Below are 19,278 nucleotides of genomic sequence, written 5' to 3'. Positions count from 1 at the left end.
TATTTTTTATTTTTTATTTATTTTATTTATTTATTTATTTATTTTTGAGACGGAGTCTCACGCTGTTGCCCAGGCTGTAGTGCAGTGGCGCGATCTCGGCTCACTGCAAGCTCCGCCTCCCGGGTTCCCGCCATTCTCCTGCCTCAGCCTCCTGAGTAGCTGGGACTACAGGCGCCCGCCACCGCGCCCGGCTAATTTTTTGTATTTTTAGTAGAGACGGGGTTTCACTGTGGTCTCGATCTCCTGACCTTGTGATCCGCCCGCCTCGGCCTCCCAAAGTGCTGGGATTACAGGCTTGAGCCACCGCGCCCGGCCGGCTTGGTCCCTTTTGTGCAGTTACGGGAGTGGGGCGGGCCTCTCCCCTCCGCATAGCATCTTCTGGGGTGCTATGAGGAACGTAGAGTGTTTGGACACAGTGCTTGTCTTCAAAGAGCTACAGGAGGAAGCTGAATCACTACCCCGGGCAGGTAGATCCAGAGAGGGACACAGTATCAGTATAAACGCTCCAAGAATCGAGAGAAGGGAGAAGTCACGTAAACCCAGGAGTTCATCAGACACGAGTAGGGAGAAGCTTAAAATGGGAGCACAGGTTTAGGGGACAAATGGATTTGGATTTGAAACCAACTCTGCCATTTGCCCCATGTGAGATTCTAGGCAAGCTCAATCCCTTAATCTCTCTGAGCCTCAGTTACTACATCTGTACAATGGGGTGATAAGAACTACCACTCCAGGTTGTTGTGAGAACCAGAAATACGCTTGGCCAGGCGCGGTGGCTCACATCTGTAGTCCCAACACTGGGAGGCAGAGGCAGGCAGGTTGCTTGAGCCCCGGAGTTCGAGACCAGCTTGGGCAACACAGCGAGACCCCCGTCTCCACAAAAAGAAAGAAAGAAAAAGAAATATGCATGTTGGTGTCTGATATGTAAGTGTCTTGGCAAATGGTAGCAGTTATTGTAGTTTTTCAGAGCTGAGCTCTGAAAAAACAGGCAGCTTGGTGGCAGCCTGGCGGCGGGAAGGGCTGGGAGCCATCCTGGTGACAGGCTTTATTTGCAGTAAATTCTCAAACCCACTGAGAAAGAGCATAGTGGGGCGGGGGGTGGGGGAGGATGGGGAGCTAGAAAGAACCCAGAGAATGAAAACCCAGCCCCTTCCACCGATTCCCACCGCCGCCTTGTCCTTGTCCTCCGAGTGGTGATGAGAACGCCTCGGTCGCCGCCCAGCTCACTTTCCCAGGACGTGTTTTAACCCAGCGTTAATTAGTGATTGTGGCTGCATCTAGGGCTGGGGGCTTGAGCTGAAGAAAGAAAGTGCCCCAGAGAAAGGCAGACTTTAAAAGGCCCCAAAAGGCTGGGGCAGTGAGGCTCTGCGGAGAAGGAGACAAGCCGTGCATTTGTGTTGCAAATTTCCAGTGTGTGCAAGCCAGCCATTCAAAGAGGGCGATGCTACTGGCAGCCGGCATGGGGGTGGGGAGGGAAAGGAAGTCCACAAAGGGGGCCTGTCTGAGGACCTCAGACCCTGCTTTGTGAAAGCTGCTTTCATCCCCCTCCCTGGTTGATGGCAGTGTTCCCAGTCCAAGGCCACTGTGCAAGGATGCAGAGGCCTGGACCCCAGACTCCCAGATTATCTTGACCCTCCCTGCTTGCCCTTCTAGGCCTGTTTTTGTGGCATCAGCAACAGCAGGTGTCTGAGTGCTCCCGGGTACTGTGTCAGAGGAGACCGGGTTTAAGTGGTGTGGGCTTGCTAGGTGGCTTCAGGCAAAGTCACTTGACCTCCCTGAGTGTCAGTTTCCTCTTCTGTAAAATGGAGCTGATGTGGTCCTTTCTCCTGCTTCACAGGGTCCTACCCAAACAGAAGGGCCTGTGATTGGATGGCAGCTCAGAGCTTCATTTCTTTCTGAAAAAGTCTGCATCTGGGAAAGTCATTAGAAGAGCTCTTTTAATGAAGAGATGAGGTCAGTTGTACTTAGCGAATCAATGATGCAACTCTGGGCTCCTTGGAAATGTTACTCCCACGAGTATTTTAATTTTTTTTTTTTTGAGACGGAGTTTAGCCCAGGCTGGAGTGCAATGGCACGATCTCAGCTCACAGCAACCTCCACCTCCCGGGTTCAAGCGATTCTCCTGCCTCTGCCTCCCCAGTAGCTGGGATTACAGGCATGTGCCACCACGCCCAACTAATTTTGTATTTTTAGTAGAGATGGAATTTCACCATGTTGGCCAGGCTGGTCTTGAACTCCACTCACCTCAGGCTCCCAAAGTGCTGGGATTACAGGCATGAGCCACCGCGCCCAGTTCAATTTTTTTTTTTTTTTTTTTTTTTAAGACAGAATCTTGTTTTGTCACCCAGGCTGGAGTGCAGTGGTGTGATCTCTGCCCACTGTAACCTCCGCCTTCCAGGTTCAAGCGATTCTCCTGCCTCAGCTTCCCAAGTAGCTGGGACTACGGGCATGAGCCACCATGTCCAGCTAATTTTTGTATTTTTAGTAGAGACAGGGTTTCACCATGTTGGCCAGGCTGGTCTTGAACTCCTGACCTCAAGTGATTCGCCCGCCTCGGCCTCCCAAAGTGCTGGGATTACAGGCATGAGCCACTGCACCTGGCCCATGAGTATTTTGAACATTCACCGTGCTTGGAAACTTTGGGCCTGCCACAAGTCAATGAGGCACGCTAGCCAGGTTGGTTTTTGAGTTGGTAGACTTGGTGCAGGTGCCAAGCTGCTTCATAGGAGGCTGTCCCCAGCTGATCCTCGGGCAACCTCTCCCTGGTGAAGATCCGACCATACTTCAAAAGCCTCTTGGAGGCCATCTCTCCAAGAAGCATTCTCCCTCCCTGGCCTTGCCTGTGGTTGAGTGATTTTGTAATTTTATATGCAGAAAAATGTCTGCTTTCCTGAGACCCTTGGGATGCCTGGGACCAAATCTTTGAGCCCTCTAAAGCTTTCTAATCAAAGTGTGGTCCATAGACCAGCAGTATTGACAGTACCTTGGGGCTTGTTAGGAGTGCACAATGTCAGGCTCCACTCTGGACCAACTGAATCAGACGCTAAAATCTGTGAGGATTCTAAAGGCATCAGGCACCCTGCTGTGTAAACGCCCAGGATTCTGATCAGGTAAGAGGGCCATGGCCTCAGGCAGCCGGGAGATGTCGCTGTTCCCCAGTCATTGGCGTTGTCAGGTTTTACTACCAGTGCCAGAGGCCCCGCGTGTGGGGCTTTGTTCGCTGTGAAATCCCAGGACCACGAAAGGGTCAGGTCAGGTTTGTCATGCCACCCTTTTGTCGGCCACTCAACCTGCCCCTCCTCCCATCTCTCCCTGCCTGTTCCTGTCCTGGGTTCCCAGCGATGTTTCCAGATAGGGAAGACTGTGTGATCCCCAAGCCCAGCCCTGCCCCAGGATCTCAGGAGAAAGCCCACAGGAGATAGTGCATCTGGCCGGGCGCAATGGCTCATGCCTGTAATCCCAGCACTTTGGGAGGCCGAGGTGGGTGGATCACTTGAGGCCAGGAGTTTGAGACCAACGTGGTGAAACCCGTCTCTGCTAAAAATACAAAAATTAGCCGAGCATGGTGGCATGCGCCTGTAATCCCAGCTACACGGGAGGCTGAAGCAGAAGAATCACTTGAACTTGGGAGAAGGAGGTTGCAGTGAGCCGAGATCGTGCCACTGCACTCCAGTTCGGACAACAGAGTAAGACTGTCTCAAAAACAAAACAAAACAAAACCAAAAAAAACCCCCGAAAAACCAGAAGTGTATCCTACAGGGTCTCCCTCAGCCTGACTCATCAGACAAGAAGAGCTCAGACCAGCAAGGAGGAGGTGTCTACAGGGACGACCCGCCTCGCTTGGAATCTCTGAGTTGGGGGATCTTAGTGACAAGAGGACCTGCAGACACAGTGGGAAGAATTCCCATGATTTGAGTGTCCACAGGCAAAAGTCAAGGCCTGCCTGGGACTTCAGTTTCCAGTTTCTATTTTCTGTGTCAGGAGCCAAGTTATCTCATGGCCTTACTTCCCCTCTGTGGTTACAGTGCAGCTAAAGGAACCCTGATAGCCTTGACTGCAGCAAACTCAGGTTCGAGTCAGGGCCAAACGGACCTCACTCCAGACTAGAAGCAGAGTCACTGGGGTTTCCCTCCAGGGCCTGGAGCTCCCACTCTCTGGGCCTTTCCCACCCTGCCTGGTTTAGCCCCCGAACACCCAGGCCACAGAGCAGAAGGAAGAGCAGCCTCCACACCCAGGCCCCCCAGCTCCTGACTCCCCAGTGGCTGCGCCCTGTTGAAGCTGGAACCTCCTCTAAGGCCCAGAACCTGGGATCCATGGCTGAGACCTGGCTTCCTGCCTAGCTCCTGTGCCCCCGGGGTCAGCCCCAGTCACCACCACCCAGTGACTCACGGAGTTCAGCTGTCCTGGATTTCCGCAGTCTAGCAGTAACATCTACGTGCCGGTCACGTAACATATATGATCTCATCTCATTCAACAACCTTGAGCCTTAGGGACACATAGTGCTCTCATTTCATGGTGGAAGAAGCTGAGTCTTGGAGATACTGGATAACTCATCCAATCTCATACAGATAGTACATGGAGAGGCCAGGGTTAGGAGTGGGGCTTGCCTGCCTCCAGACAAGCCCACCTGCCCCAGAACAGTGCTATCCCTGACCCTGCCTCAGCAGCCTACAGGTGATTTCTGCCAGCTTGATTTCCCATGGCTTGGTATCAGTAGGGTCTCTGTGGGTCCTGCGAGGTGGAGTGATAAAGGTGACGTGAGGATTTCCTATAGCAACGACAAGGACCCTGCAATGGAAGATGGCACTGCACTTTACACTCGCGCTTGTCATGGTGATAGTGACATTTCTGATTAACATCAGAACTTTGGTCTGCTGATTTCACCCGTGAACCTGGAGCCAGAAGCCCCAGGATCCCATCTGACCTCTGACCCAATTCCCACATCCTTCAGGTGAGAGATGGTTCCAGGCATGCACAAACATTCCAGAATATTAATTGATGATGAAAAGTCATCATTAATTTATTGGCATATTTTATCTTTTATTCCTGCCTCCTTCCATCCTTTGATAATTTATCCATCAGATATCAATGTAGTAATACACATCAGGTGCTAAGTGCCGTGTTTGGTGTCCAGGAGCCAAGGAAGAGTAAAGCACAATTCAAATGAATTGATATTTATCAGGTACTGCTCTGTGCCATTCACTGAGTTGGGGGCTCCAGACATTCTGTGGACTGACTTGCTTTGATGCCATTTTCATCCTAGCTAGACAAGTGGGCAAACAGATAATTACACAGTGTGATATACACAGTCTATAATCGAGGTGCATACAAGGAGCTGTGGGAGCAGAGTGGGTGGGGACTTCTCCCTGCTAAGGAGCAGGAAAGGCTTTGCCTAGGATGTAACTTTTTTTTGGGGGGGCGGTTGGGGGGACAGGGTCTCACTGTCACACAGACTGGAGTGCAGTGGCATGATCTTGTCTCACTGCAAACTCTGCTTGCCGGGCTCAAGCGATTCTCCTGCCTCAGCCTCCGGAGTAGCTGGAATTACAGGTGCGCGTCACTACTGCCCGGCTAATTTTTGTATTTTAGCAGAGACGGGGTTTCACCATGTTGGCCAGGCTGGTCTTGAACTCCTGACCTCAAATGATCCACCCCCCTCAGCCTCCCAAAGTGTTGGGATTATAGATGTGAGCCACCTTATCTGGCTTCTTTTTTTTTTTTGAAACAGGGTCTCACTCTGTCACCCAGGCTGGAGTGCAGTGGCTTGATCTGGGCTCACTGTAACCTCTGCCTCCTGGGCTTGGGTGATGCCCCCACCTCAGCCTCCTGATTAGCTGGGACTACAGGCACGTGCCACTATGCCAGGCTACTTTTGTATTTTTTGTAGAAACGGGGTTCCTCCATGTTGCCCAGGATGGTCTAGAACCTGTGGGGTCAAGCAATCCACCTGCCTCAGCCACCCAAAGTGCTGGCATTATAGATGTGAGTCACTATGCCTGGCCAGGATGTGACTTTTAAGCTGGATCTTGAAGAAAGAGGAAAAATTAATCCAGCCCGAGCAAACACCTGGTTAGTGAATAGCAAATTATTTGGTGTAGCTGGAGTGAAGGTTCTCACATCTTTTTGGGCTTCGGACCTGGACCCCAGATTCAGTTGTCCAGGGTAGGGCCCAGGGTTCTGAATTTCTAATCAGGGCCTCACGTGGTTCTGGTACAGGTGTGAGGGTCCACAGACTAGGAGACCTAGGCCTGTGGTTTCAGCGGCAAGAAACGTGGATGAATCTGGAATAATGCATTAGGGCCAAGCTATGCAGGGTGTCAAATGCCATGCTAAGGAATTTGGACCTGTCCTGTTCTCAGTGGAGACAGTCCACTGGAGGCTTTCAAGTCCTGCAGTGGTGGTTTGGAAGGAGAACACTGCCAGCAGCCTGGTGGGCGGAACAGAGACCTGAGAGGCTGGAGGGAAGAGGTTCAGTGAGGAAGCTGTCACAGCTGTCCAGGCCAGCCATCCTGGAGGCCTGAGCCAGGGGGTTGAGGGGGCAGTGGGCAAGGAGCATGGGAGTGAAGGCACTGGATTTGAGAGGGCTCTGAAAAATGGGGCCCAGGCCTGCAGTAGATGGATGAGGAAGGTGAAGGAGAGGTTGTTGAGAATGGGCTGGGGAGCCCCAAGGGCTGATCAGGATGCACCAGGGGGCAGTGGATTGAGGGGAGGAGCAACAGAGCCGATTTGCACGTGTTGAGTTTTTCACTCATGGGACCTCCAGGAGGATGTGGGTAACAGGCATTGGATCTTGTCTGAAGCTTGGAGAAGGTGGTTGAAGTTGAGGGGAGAGTATTTTTTTTTTCCCCTGGAGACAAAGTTTTGCTCTTGTTGCCCAGGCCGGAGTGCAGTGGTGCGATCTCGACTCACCACAACCTCCGCCTCCCTGGTTCAAGCGATTCTCCTGCCTCAGCCTCCCAAGTAGCTGGGACTACAGGCATGCGCCACCACACCTGGCTAATTTTGTATTTTTAGTAGAGACGGGGTTTCTCCATGTTGGTCAGGCTGGTCTTGAACTCCCAACCTCAGGTGATCCGCCCACCTCGGTCTCCCAGAGTGCTGGGATTACAGGTGTGATCCACCTCATCCAGCTGAGCCTTTGAAGAGCAAAGAGGTATTGGAGGACTGTAAACTGCTTACGAATCTTCAGGGCGCGTGGAAGCAGAATTAGAAAAAGAGGCCAGGTGTGCTGGGCCACACCTGTAAGCCCAGCATTTTGGGTGGCCAAGGTGGGAGGATTGCTTGAGGCCCGGAGTTTGAGACCAACCTGGGCAACAAAGCAAGACCCCCCCTTCCCATGGCGAAAGAAAGAAAAGAGGCAAGAAGAACCCACTAGAAAAGTAGGCTGTTTGGCTGTTTGTCAATTTATTATCTCTACTTTGCAGATGGGGAAACTGGGACTCAGACAATTAAATACCTTGTCCATGGCCACTAGGCTCATCAGGGTAAGGCTGGAGTTTTGAACCTAAGTCTCTTTGGCCCCAGTGCCCATATTCTCTTGACTGAGTCTCCGGGAGGCAAATCCTGTCCCCAGACACAAAATAAACAAATTCAAAGACTGGGGGTGAATGGGTGGAGGTGAGGAAGATGCAGCAAAAAGAACTTGCAGGAGGCCGAGCGCAGTGGCTCATGCCTGTAATCCCAGCACTTTGGGAGGCCGAGACAGATGGATCTCCTGAGTTCAGGAGTTTGAGACCAGCCTGGCCAACGTAGTGAAACCCCGTCTCTACTAAAAATACAAAAATTACCCGGGTGTGGGGGCAGGCACCTGTAATCCCAGGTACTCAGGAGGCTGAGGCAAGAGAATCACTTGAATCCGGGAGGCAGTTTGTAGTGAGCCGAGATCATGCCATTGCACTCCAGCCTGGTGGACAGAGCGAGACTCCATCTGAAAAAAAAAAAGAATAACTTGCAGGACAGAGGCAGGGGAGACCAGCACACCAAGTGAGCCTATTTTTCATTCCTTCTCCCACTAGAATATATTAAAGCAAATCCCAGACTTCACATTATTTCATCCATAACTATTTCAGTATGTATCTTAAAAAGATAAGGCTCTTTTTTAGACATAGTCACAACCCCATTATCACACTTTAAAAAAAAAATCTAACAATAATTCCTATTAAGGGAACCTATTGAGGACAATCTGACAAGACCTCAGAATGGAAGTGGGCTTGTGTATCTTGAGCCGGCACTGTCACAAAGCCATGATAAGGAATTTAAATTTTCCCAAGATAATTACAGCCAAGGCGAACAGGGGATTGGAAATGCAGGAGATTTGAGAAGCTTGTCTGGCTCTGGAAAGAAAACGTTATAAAGGAAGAAAAAAAGAAAAAAAAAGACTGGAAAGGTTTACAGAGTACAAAAGACAAGACTCTCCTTTCTTTCTGACTTCCCCTTTCCTCATGCGAGGGTCTTTAGTCATAAATGAGAAATAGGAACCCGGGCTAGAGTGAAACCAAATGGATAAAAATAACACAGCAAATACAGTATTGCTAAATGCAATGATAGAGGCATGGGGTTTATTTCCCACCAAGGCCGTGCAAACTGCTCACTTCTTAGATAAAGGCTAATAGTTGCTGCTATTCAGAATCCCAGCTTCCTGAGAGGTCACGTCCATTGTTTATTAACTGGCTATTGTGGATGCTGACCTTCTACTAGGTAGGCATCAAGAAATCAGATTTCTAGACCAGGCGCAGGCTCACACCTGTAATCCCAGCACTTTGTGGGGCCGTCGCAGGTGGATCCCTTGAGGTCAGGAGTTCGAGACTCAGACTGGCCAACATGGCGAAACCCCGTCTCTACTAAAAATACAAAAATTAGCCAGGCGGGCCAGGCACAGTGGCTAATGCCTTTAATCCCAGGACTTTGGGAGGACGCGGCGGGTGTATCACCTGAGGTCAGGAGTTTGAGACCAGCCTGTCTAACATGGCGGAACCCCGTATCTACTACAAGTACACAAATTAGCAGGGCGCGGTGGTGGGTGCCTATAATCCCAGCTACTCAGGAGGCTGAGGCAGGAGAATCGCTAGAAACCTGGGAGGTGGAGGTTGCAGTGAGCCGAGATCGTGCCACTGCACTCCAGCCTGTGCGACAAGAGCGAGACTCCGTCTCAAAAGAAAAAAAAAAAAAGCCAGATGTGGTCTCTATTAAAGATACAAAAATTAGCCAGGCATGGTGGCAAGCACCTGTAATCCCAGCTACTCGGGAGACCAAGGCACAAGAATCGCTTGAGCAGTGAGCTGAGATCGTGCCACTGCCTCCAAAGGCAACAGAGTGACTTTGTCTCCAAAAAAAAAAAATTATATATATATATATAGGTCCAACTCCTCCATGAAATTGCTCTGTGACCTTGGACAACTTCCTTGACTTACCCGAGCTGTCTGTAAAGTGGGGGTATTAGACTATAAGACCTCGTCGTTTCCTTTAAGATCTGAGTTCTCTGATTCAGTGAATACCTAGTAAAACAGTGCTTACTTCCTAGGGTTTAGAAAGCCTTACTAGGATTTGGCTCAATGTTACGCTGCATCTGCAAAATGCTTGGATTGGCTGGGTGCGGTGGCTCACGCCCTGTAATCCCAGCACTTTGGGAGGCCGAGGTGGGTGGATCACCTGAGATCAGGAGTTCAAGAGCAGCCTGGCCAACATGGTAAAACCCCGTCTCTACTAAAAATACAAAAATTAGCCTGGTATGGTGGCGGATGCCTGAAATGCCAGCTACTTGGGAGGCTGAGGCAGGAGAATCGCTTGAACCCAGGAGGCAGAGGTTGCAGTGAGCCGAGATCATGCCACTACACTCCAGCCTGGGTGATAGAGTGAGACTCTGTCTTTAAAAAAAAAAAAAAAAAAAAAAAAAAAAAAAAAAAAAGAATACTTGGCTAACCTCGATGAAGGATGCTATGGAGATGCCATGTGTTGATTATGCAGGTTCATGCTACAAAATCACCCAGCATTGCTCTTGGCTGATCCCCCAGAGGAAATCCGAAAGGCAGCACTACGTGAGGTCTCTGGAAATGGACAGTGGATGGAGAGCATGTGGAAACTGCACAGAGCCATCCACAGATGGAGCTGGCTGCCTGAGGCCCAGGAAGCAAATTGAAGAAATAAGTTGAAACGACAGCCCAATGTGTTTTTTTTTGTTGTTTTGTTTCATTTTAATGGCAGGTAAAGGGGTTGATGGACGGTGACCAGGGATGTGGGACTGAGATGGAGCTAAAGGGAAGGCGGCTGTGAAAGCAGTTGCCATATGTTGCTGGGATTCTGGGACTTTGACCTGGGGAACTGCATTTGAGCAGAGTCTTAAGGACTTGAGATTGGAGGGGAGCCAGAGGAAGATGCAGAAGAACTTGAACCAGAAAGGGCAGGGGAGAAACAAAACAGACCCCATCCTGGGCCAGAAGAGAAGCCCTTTTCTGACACCTTGCCCTCTGTCCGGCTCATCATCACGTGAGGAAGGAAAGGCTGTGTGGCTCATGGCTCCAGCTGCTCTGATTTCTTTCTTCAGTTCCTCCTAGGTGCTCTGTTCTTTCTCCCTGCACGGTCTCTGCTGTGTCCTCTCCCTGGAAGGCAGCTCTTTCTCCCGATCAACTTCCACTCAGACCTTAGCTTAAATCTATTGCCTCCAGGAAGCCCTCCTTGGCCTTCTGATAAGACAACCACTTCATTTTAAGTCCTTACATCATTATTATAGTGCTCCTCACTGTTATCATTCTTATTTATGTGATTTTATCATTCTTTAATGTATTTAATGAATTTATGTGTATTATGTGATTTATGTGTTTCTAAAAAAATGTCTAATTTTGAAATAATATCAAGCTTTTAGAAAAGTTGCAAGAATAATACAAAAAACTCCATGGGCTGGGGGCGGTGGCTCACGCCTGTAATCCCAGCATTTTGGGAAGCCCAGGCAGGTGGATCACTTGAGCCCAGGGGTTCAAGACCAGCCTGGGCAACATAGTGAGACCTCATCTTTACAAAAACCAAAATAAGCAAATTAGCTGGGTGTGATGGCACGAACCTGCAGTCCCAGCTACTTGGGAGGTTACGATGGGAGGACTGCTTGACCCAGGAGTTCAAGGCTGCAGTGAGCTATGACTGTGCTGCAGCACTCCAGCAAGACCTTGTGTCTAAAAAAATAATATTTCAAAAATTAAATAATTTAAATTAAATTAATTTTATTTATGTATTTATGGAGATAAGGTCTCACTCCGACACCCAGGCTGGGGTGCAGTGGCACAATCTCGGCTCATTGCAGCCTCAACTTTCAGGGTTCAGGTACTTCTCCCACCTTAGTCTCCTGAGTAGCTGGAACTCTAGGCATGCACCACCATACCCAGTTAATTTTGTGTGTATATATGTGTGTGTGTGTATATATATATATATATATATATACACTTTTTTTTTTTTTTGAGACAGAGTCTCGCTCTGTCACCCAGGCTGGAGTGCAGTGGTGCAATTTCAGCTCCCTGCAAGCTCCGCCTCCCGGGTTCACGCCATTATCCTGCCTCAGCCTCCCAAGTAGCTGGGACTACAGGCACCTGCCACCACGCCCAGCTAATTTTTTGTATTTTTAGTTTACAAGTGTGAGCAATTGTGCCTGGCTTAAATTACCTTTACCTTAATTAAATAAATTAAATTTTATTCAATTTTTAAAATTAAATAAAAATAAAAATAAAAAGAACTCCTGGCTGGGTGGGGTGGCTCAAAGCCCAGCACTTTTGGAGGCCAAGGTGGGTAGATCACTTGAGCCCAGGAGTTCAAGACCAACCTGGCCCACATGGTAAAACCCCGTCTCTACAAAAAAGTACAAAAAATTAACTAGGCATGGTGGTGCACACCTATAGTCCCAGAGACTTGAGAGGCTGAGGTGGGTCTCTTGAGCCCATGAGGTGGAGGTTGCAGTGAGCTGAGATTGCGCCACTACACTCCAGCCTGGATGACAGAGTGAAACTCTGTCTCAAAAAAAAAAAACAATAAAAAAATTTTTAAAACTCCCAGATTCAACAATTGTTAACATTTTGTCACATTTCCTTTGTGATTCTCTCACCCTGTCTCTTCATATATATGTATATGTATAGATTATATGTCACATACTTACATACACGTAATATATGACTGTTATTTTTTCTGAACCTCTTAAGCGTAATTTGCAGATATCTTGCTCCTTTACCCCTAAACATTTAAGCATTATTTCCCAAGAACAAGATCATTCACTTATACAGCCACAGTTGTATAAATGATCGGATTTTTGGAATAACATCTGTTTTGACTTAAATGTAGGTGCCATGAGGGTGCAGCAGTATCTTGCTTTTCACCCATGTGTGTGTCTCCTAGCATAGTGCCTGGTGCATAGCTGGGACTCAAAATATTTGTTGAATGTACGAGAATTCCTGAATTCCAAGGGCTTGTCATTAATATGGTATTCTTGCCCAGCGGCCAGCTTTCTCACTCAGCCCGCTGTGCATGTTGGATGGGGTTGGGTGTTCAGACTTCTCCTGTCCATCTCTCAGTGGGGAATCAGGATCCCATCAAGGTAAATCAGTGCCTGAAGATTTGGCTTCTGTCATTTCTGTCAAATCCTCTCCAGCCAGCTCTGACCCTTGCCGAGCTACATTCCTTTTTTTTTTTTTTAAAAGGAGTTTTGCTCTTGTCCCCCAGGCTGGAGTACAGTGGCATGATCATGGCTCATTGCAACCTCTGCCTCCTGGGTTTAAGTGATTCTCCTGCCTCAGCCTCCCGAGTAGCTGGAATTGCAGGCGTGCGCCACCACCCCTAGCTAATTTTTGCATTTTTAGTAGTGATAGGGTTTCATCATGTTGGCCAGGCTAGTCTAGAACTCCTGACCTCAAGTGATCTGCCTGCCCTGGCCTCCCAAAATGCTAGGATTACAGGCGTGAGCCACCGTGCCTGGCCCTGAGCTATATCCTTGACTGGCAGCCGCCTCTCCTCTGGCTCAGTGGCAACTATTAGCCATCACACCCAGTTAATTGACCCCATGAGAGAGTTCTGGCAAAGGCAGCTGAAATGCTGGCCAATCTTCCCAGGCAGTTGCCTCTGTGAGGGACTGGCCTCAGCCTTGGAAACTGCCCTCTGTGCCCTTGGCCCACCAGGTGCTTCAGTCTACCTTACCGCCCGTGTTATGCTCTCCTGTTAGGATGTCATAGCTTTTAGTACAGAGGAGGCCAATGGAGGGCATGATGTACTCAGGGAAAGTAGGAGCTGGGGCCCACAGCCCACCGAATCCTGAGTTGGAGAGGCTTTTAGATATCAGGTAGGACAGTGGTTTTCCAAATGTGGCCCCCAGTCAGCAGCAGCCGTGCCTCCTGGGCACTTGGTAGACGTGCCCCACCCCAGCTCTATTGAATCAGGAGCTGATTAGGGCAGGGCACAACTGTCTGTGTTGTAATCAGCCCTTCAGGAGGTTGAGATGCATGCTCAGGTCTGCAACCCTTTGCTTTAGGCCCACCCTGCAGTTTTCAGGGTGGGGGTGGCGGGTTCACTCTGCTCCCTCCTCTCACATAGCACATTCTCTGCTCGTTCTTGCCCATCTGCAGCTACCGGCTTTTTAAAACAATGTTTTCAGAATAAAAAATAAGCTTATCACGGAGTTATTACATTACCATGGCAACCTGGCAGCTGACTAGACAGAAGCAGGTAGCACAACTGCCTTGGGGTCTCAGTGGCACTAAAGTAATCGTGGATTTTTGCTCTGTGGGCTGTTCTGCCTATGCACAGCTTCGTTTCTCTTGTCTTTTCCTCCTTTTTTCTCCTCTTTTCTGTTTGGACCCTTATTCCTCTCTCATCTCATCAGGAGCAACAAGTGTTCTCATTGTTTTAGATTTTCCAAGAGGCTGCCACATCTGACCTCTCCTTTGAAACCGACAATAACCCCAGGAGGTAGCTGATATGAGCAGGGCTGTTTGACTGCGTTTTTTGTTTGTTTGTTTTATTTTTTTAGATGGAGTTTCGTTCTTGTGGCCCAGGCTGGACTGTAATGGCACAGTCTTGGCTCACTGCAACCTCCGCTTCCCGGGTTCAAGCGATTCTCCTGCCTTAGCCTCTCGAGTAGCTGGGATTACAGGCATGGGCCGCCATGTCCAGCTAATTTTGTGTTTTTAGAAGAGATGTGTTTGTCAGGCTAGTCTTGAACTCCCGACCTTAGGTGATCCACCCTCCTTGGCCTCCCAAAGTGCTGGGATTACAGGTGTGAGCCACTGCGCCAGGCCTTGACTATGTTTTTATCCTCATCAAAATGTTGTATTAAAATTTTCTTGAATCGATTGATTTATATTTCAAGAAGGAACATGCACAGAAGGCAAAATTCAAAAGGTACAAAATGGTGCATGTTCAGAGTAAGTCTCTGCGTGATTCTGTGTCCAGGTCTCCTCCCTGGGGTGGGGGTCCCATGATCTGTTTCTTGTGCTTCCTTACTGGCTTGCTGAGATAGCCTACACACATAAAAGGTTTTTTTAAAAAAACCTTCTTTCACCTTTGTTATTTACACAAATGGCAGGTTCCATCCCCACTGCTCAGTACCTTGCTTCCTTCATGCAGTCTGTCTTAGGTATCCTTTTCCAGTGTTTAGAGTTGCCTTATGCATTTTATTTATTAATTAAATTAATTTTTTAAAAATTTGAGACAGTCTTGCTCTGTTGTCCAGGTTGGAGTACAGTGGTGCGATCTTGGCTCACAGCAACCTCTGCCTCCCAGGTTCAAGTGATTCTCATGCCTCCGCTTCCGAGTAGCTGCGATCACAGGTGAGCACTAATTTTGTGTTTTTAGTAGAGATGGGATTTCACCATGTTGGCCAGACTGGTCTTGAACTCTCAACATCAAATGATCTGCCTGCCTTGGCCTCCCAAAGTGCTAGGATTTCAGGCATGAGCCATCGCACCCAGCCGCCTTGTGCTTTTTAATAGTCTATTCCATAGTGTAGATGTATTATCATTTAAGCAGTCCCCTGTTGATAAATATTTGGGTTGCTCCTAGTCTTCTGCTATTTTCATCCTCATTTAACAGCTAGAAAAACTGTGATTCAGAGAGGGACATGACCTGTGAAAGTTCCCAAAGCAAACGTTGGCATCTTCAGGCATTGCTTAGCTACAGAATGTAAGAAAAAAGGAAGAGATGACTGACCCCTGAATTAGAGAAAAGACAGAGCCATCCAGGGACCCAATTTCCTCTTCTGCCGCACTAGTGTCTTAACTAGTTCAGTTAAATTCTTCTAACATTGCCTGATATGTAATTAAATAATCATTTATGGAAGTATTTTAAATCTGTCTTCCTTGCTAGACAGTAACCTTTGTCAGGCCAGGGGCTATGTTTTCCTCACTCCTTCATCCCTAGGAAGGACTACACTCCTAGCAAGTACTGAGCATATAGTAGGTGCTCAATAAATACCTGTTAAATGAATGAACGAATGGATCAGGATCGTGTGTGGTTAAGACAGTGGACTTAAGAGATCTCGCTTTAGAGATCCTGGGTTTCACAGTTATTATTATGTAATCCTAGATCTATCATCCAACTTCTCAATACCTCCATTTCCTTAGGTGTGACATGGAAACGCTCCCTTGGGATTGCTGGATCAGGTGAGCAAATGCAGGTCAGGTATCCATCACAGGGCCTGTGTGCAGTGAGGCCTCAGCCATTTCTCCTAAGCCAGAGCTTCTTCCAACATCATATGCTGCCTGGAAATTCTGATGAAGGAACCTAAGAATCTTCAAGGCGGAGGTAATTTGAGCTGGGCCCTGAAGGAGGAGTAAGATTCCAGCTTATGTGGCCAGGGCCAGATTTCTTTATTGAGTTCATCCAACTACAAAATGGAGATGATGACACCCAGTTTCTGTCTCCCTCTGGGAGCGCTGGTCTGGCTTAAAGTCTCTCAAGAGGATAAACATCATACAATTAAAAGGCACCATCATTACTCAAGTGGAAAAGTGCCCTCCCGGGACAAGTGATTCTGCTTGTGCTGTGTATGACTGGATATTTGGTGTGGATTTAACCCAGGGCGTCAACTGTGCTGTCACTTAGAGCTAAGTGTAACGGGGCACTTAGTAAATGTGGGGGTAGATAAAGCCGTCCAGATGCTGGATGTGGGTGAGCTTTGTGCTGCCTCTGGGACTGAAGTGCTTTAGAGAGATGAAGTTCTGGAGTCTCTTCTTGAGGGGCACTGGGAGTGTAAGCCCCAGCTTGGGCCTTTGCTGCTGCTGTACTCTTCTGCTGGAGACTAAAAGACACCTATTCTGGGAAGCCTTCCCTGATCACCAAGACAGAGTCTGATGTTCTGGGTTTTTCTGTCACCCCACACACTTCTCACAATATCCTATTGTCTTAGTTTGTTTCTCTGCCCATCTTCCCCAACCAGAGCCCAAGATATTGTCCCTAGGATTTTTCTGACATACAGTCAGTGCTCAACAAGTGTCTGCTGAATGAAGCTTTTCACTTTTCACAACCGTGGGAAATGTTGAGTCTCAAGAACAGATCAAGGGGTTTGATTTTCCTGGGAAGGGTAGACCCTGTGTGGTTTTGGCATGTGATCCCTCTTCTGATGGAAATTCTGTTTGATGCCCTTTCTAATAAGCCCAGGGTGGAAACGTGAGCCTATCCTCCTTTGCAGCAGACCTGAGCCTGCAGATTTACAGATATCTGAGTGTGGAATCCAGCCTTGAGTCCCTACCTTGTAGAAAGCAGGAGGAGAGCAGGCCTTGAACAACTGAAGTTGCTTATCTGCTATGAACCTCCTGGATGCCCAGAGAAAGAATCCAGAACGTGGCGAGTCTCCACTGCTGCCTGGGCCCTGTTGGCTCAAAGATGAACCTGTTGCTGGCTTTTCTGGCACACGGAGACTGTCCCCACTGCCCGGAGAGGCCCCTCCTTGTGGTCCTGCATTCTGGATTCAGTGGGATCCACCACACTCAGCATTCTTGGCTTCATGCTGGAGCTGAGCATAAGGCGAGAAGGAGTTGCTGGGAACACTGTGATACCTGGCTCAGGCAGGAACCACCCAAGTCAGGTGTGATGAGATCTTGGACTGAGAGCCACCTGCTCTGAACAAGGCCCTGGACTCTGGACTTACCACCATCTCTGACCAACCCTTCCAGCTGGTCTTTCTGCCTCTGGATTCAGAGTCTGGAGTCGGGCTTCTGGCTGGTCATGGTTAGGTCCAGTGTCCACGCTCCAGCAGGAATTGAGGGGAGCGTGTCCACCCCATTCGTCTGCATTTATCTCCCTGCTTCTTGGGATTCCCACAATGGGGGCTCAGATGCTGGGCAGCCCAAGTGACAAATACTAGCAGGGTTCCCCTTCTATGAACTTGATATTCTCTTCTGGAGGGCTCCATCTCCCAGGCCCATCTCTGCCCCATGCGGTGTCTGCTGAGGTGCCTAGGTCTGGAGAATCCACTTTCAAGATAGTTTCTTTGTTCAAAAAATGTTTTATTTCTTAATTTTTATTTGAGACGGAGTCTCATTCTGCCACCCAGGCTGCAGTGCAGTGGCGCGATCTCAGCTCACTGCAACCTCCAACTCCCTGGTTCAAACAATTCTCCTGTCTCAGCCTCCTGAGTAGCTGGGATTATAGGCACACGCAACCAGCTAATTTTTGTATTTTAGTAGAGACGGGGTTTCACGATGTTGGCCAGGCTGGTCTCAAACTCCTGACCTCGTGATCTGCCTGCCTTGGCTTCCCAAAGTGCTGGGATTACAGGCGTGAGCCACTGTGCCTGGCCCAACATTTTAAAACGAAAAATTAAAACATATACAAAAAAGCCAAAAGAATTGTTCAAAAAACACTATACCCACCATCTATTAAGTTGGAACAAAAGTAACTGTGGTTTTTGCCATTCCTTAACCTAACAGATTCTACGCTTCACTTTCATTCTGCCACATTTACTTTATCACACATGCATCCATCTCTCCACCGCCCCGAGGTGGCTGCTTCTCTCTTGGGTCTGATGCCTGATGCTCCCTGCACTCTTTCTCCCTATGTGACCTGGGCTTCTCACAGCTCGGTGGTCTCTGGGTAGTCATTCTTTTTACATAGTGGCTGATTTCCAGGCCAGTTCAACACCATGCTTGAAACTGACACATCATCTCTTCCATAGTTGTCTACTGCTCAAAGCAGTCACTGGGTAGAAGAGCATGTGGGATGGGGAATACCAGCCATCCTTAGGATAAATAGTCAGCTGCAAAGGGTGGTCAGTGGAGCCTTGAAAAGGAGGTATTGGGGCTTGGTGTGGTGGCTTGGGGCTTGGTGTGGTGGCTTACGCCTGTAATTCCAGACCTTTGGGATGCCGAGGCAGGTGGATCGCTTGAGCTCGCGAGTTAGAGACCAGCCTAGTTAACATGACAAAACCCCATCTCTATCAAAAATACAAAAATTAGCCGGGTGTGGTGGCACATATCTGTGGTGCCAGCTACTCAGGAGGCTGAGGTGGAAGGATTGCTTGAGCTGGGGAGGTAGAGGTTGCAGTGAGCCGAGATCACACCACTGCACTCCAGCCTGGGAGACAGAGTGAGACCCTGTCTCAAAAAAAAAAAAAAAGAAAAAATGAAAGAGAGAGAAAGAGGGAAGATAGGGGAGGGGAGGGGAAGGGAGGGGAGGGCAGGGAGGGGAGGGGAGGGCAGGGGAGGGGAGGGGAGGGCAGGGGAGGGGAGGGGAGGGGAGGGCAGGGCAGGGCAGGGCAGGGCAGGGCAGGGGAGGGGAGGGGAGGGGAGGGCAGGGCAGGGGAGGGGAGGGCAGGGGAGGGGAGGGCAGGGGAGGGGAGGGGAGGGGAGGGGAGGGGAGGGGAGGGAAGGGAAGGGAAGGGAAGGGAAGGGAAGGGAAGGGAAGGGAAGGGAAGGGAAGGGAAGGGAAGGGTGGGAAGGATTGGGGCTAAATCCTAAGGAAAGAGAATGAATTTGTCTTGTGGACAGCCAGAAGAGAGCATTCTAGACAGAGAGACCAACAAAGGCAATGACTTGAAGTGGAAAAGCGAATCTTGTACCTCTACTTTCCCTTTTCCACATCCATATCCAGCCCATCATTTGGGACCCACATGGAGCTGCCTCCCCCACGAAGCCTTCCTCGATACTTCAGTCCCTGCTGATCCTTCCCCTCTTCCTAGAGCCTTCATGTGTGTACACTCATCTGACTTGCACAAGAAGGCTGGGTAGTGCAAAGGTTATGCACGCAGTCTCTGCGAGGCCTTAGGGAAGTTGCTTAACTTTTCCAGCCTTAGGTTTCTTCACCTGTAATGCCTATTTTATA

At 49.1% G+C, this 19,278-nt stretch overlaps 1 long non-coding RNA gene across 1 annotated transcript in view; it reads right to left on the bottom strand.

Moving 5' to 3' along the window:
- Positions 1–5,116: 5,116 nt before the first annotated feature.
- Positions 5,117–19,278, bottom strand: part of LOC139358464 (uncharacterized) — a 17,898-nt gene continuing 3,736 nt past the window's right edge. Inside the window, exon 3 of the long non-coding RNA XR_011613370.1 lies at positions 5,117–5,260. This is a non-coding gene — a long non-coding RNA (uncharacterized lncRNA). The remainder of the gene's footprint in view (positions 5,261–19,278) is intronic.

Source organism: Macaca nemestrina, chromosome 15 (genome assembly GCF_043159975.1).
Source record: "Macaca nemestrina isolate mMacNem1 chromosome 15, mMacNem.hap1, whole genome shotgun sequence".
NCBI classification, from domain to species: Eukaryota; Metazoa; Chordata; class Mammalia; order Primates; family Cercopithecidae; genus Macaca; species Macaca nemestrina.
Note: the sequence above shows the minus strand (reverse complement) of the source record. Positions and strands in the feature narration are given on the sequence as shown.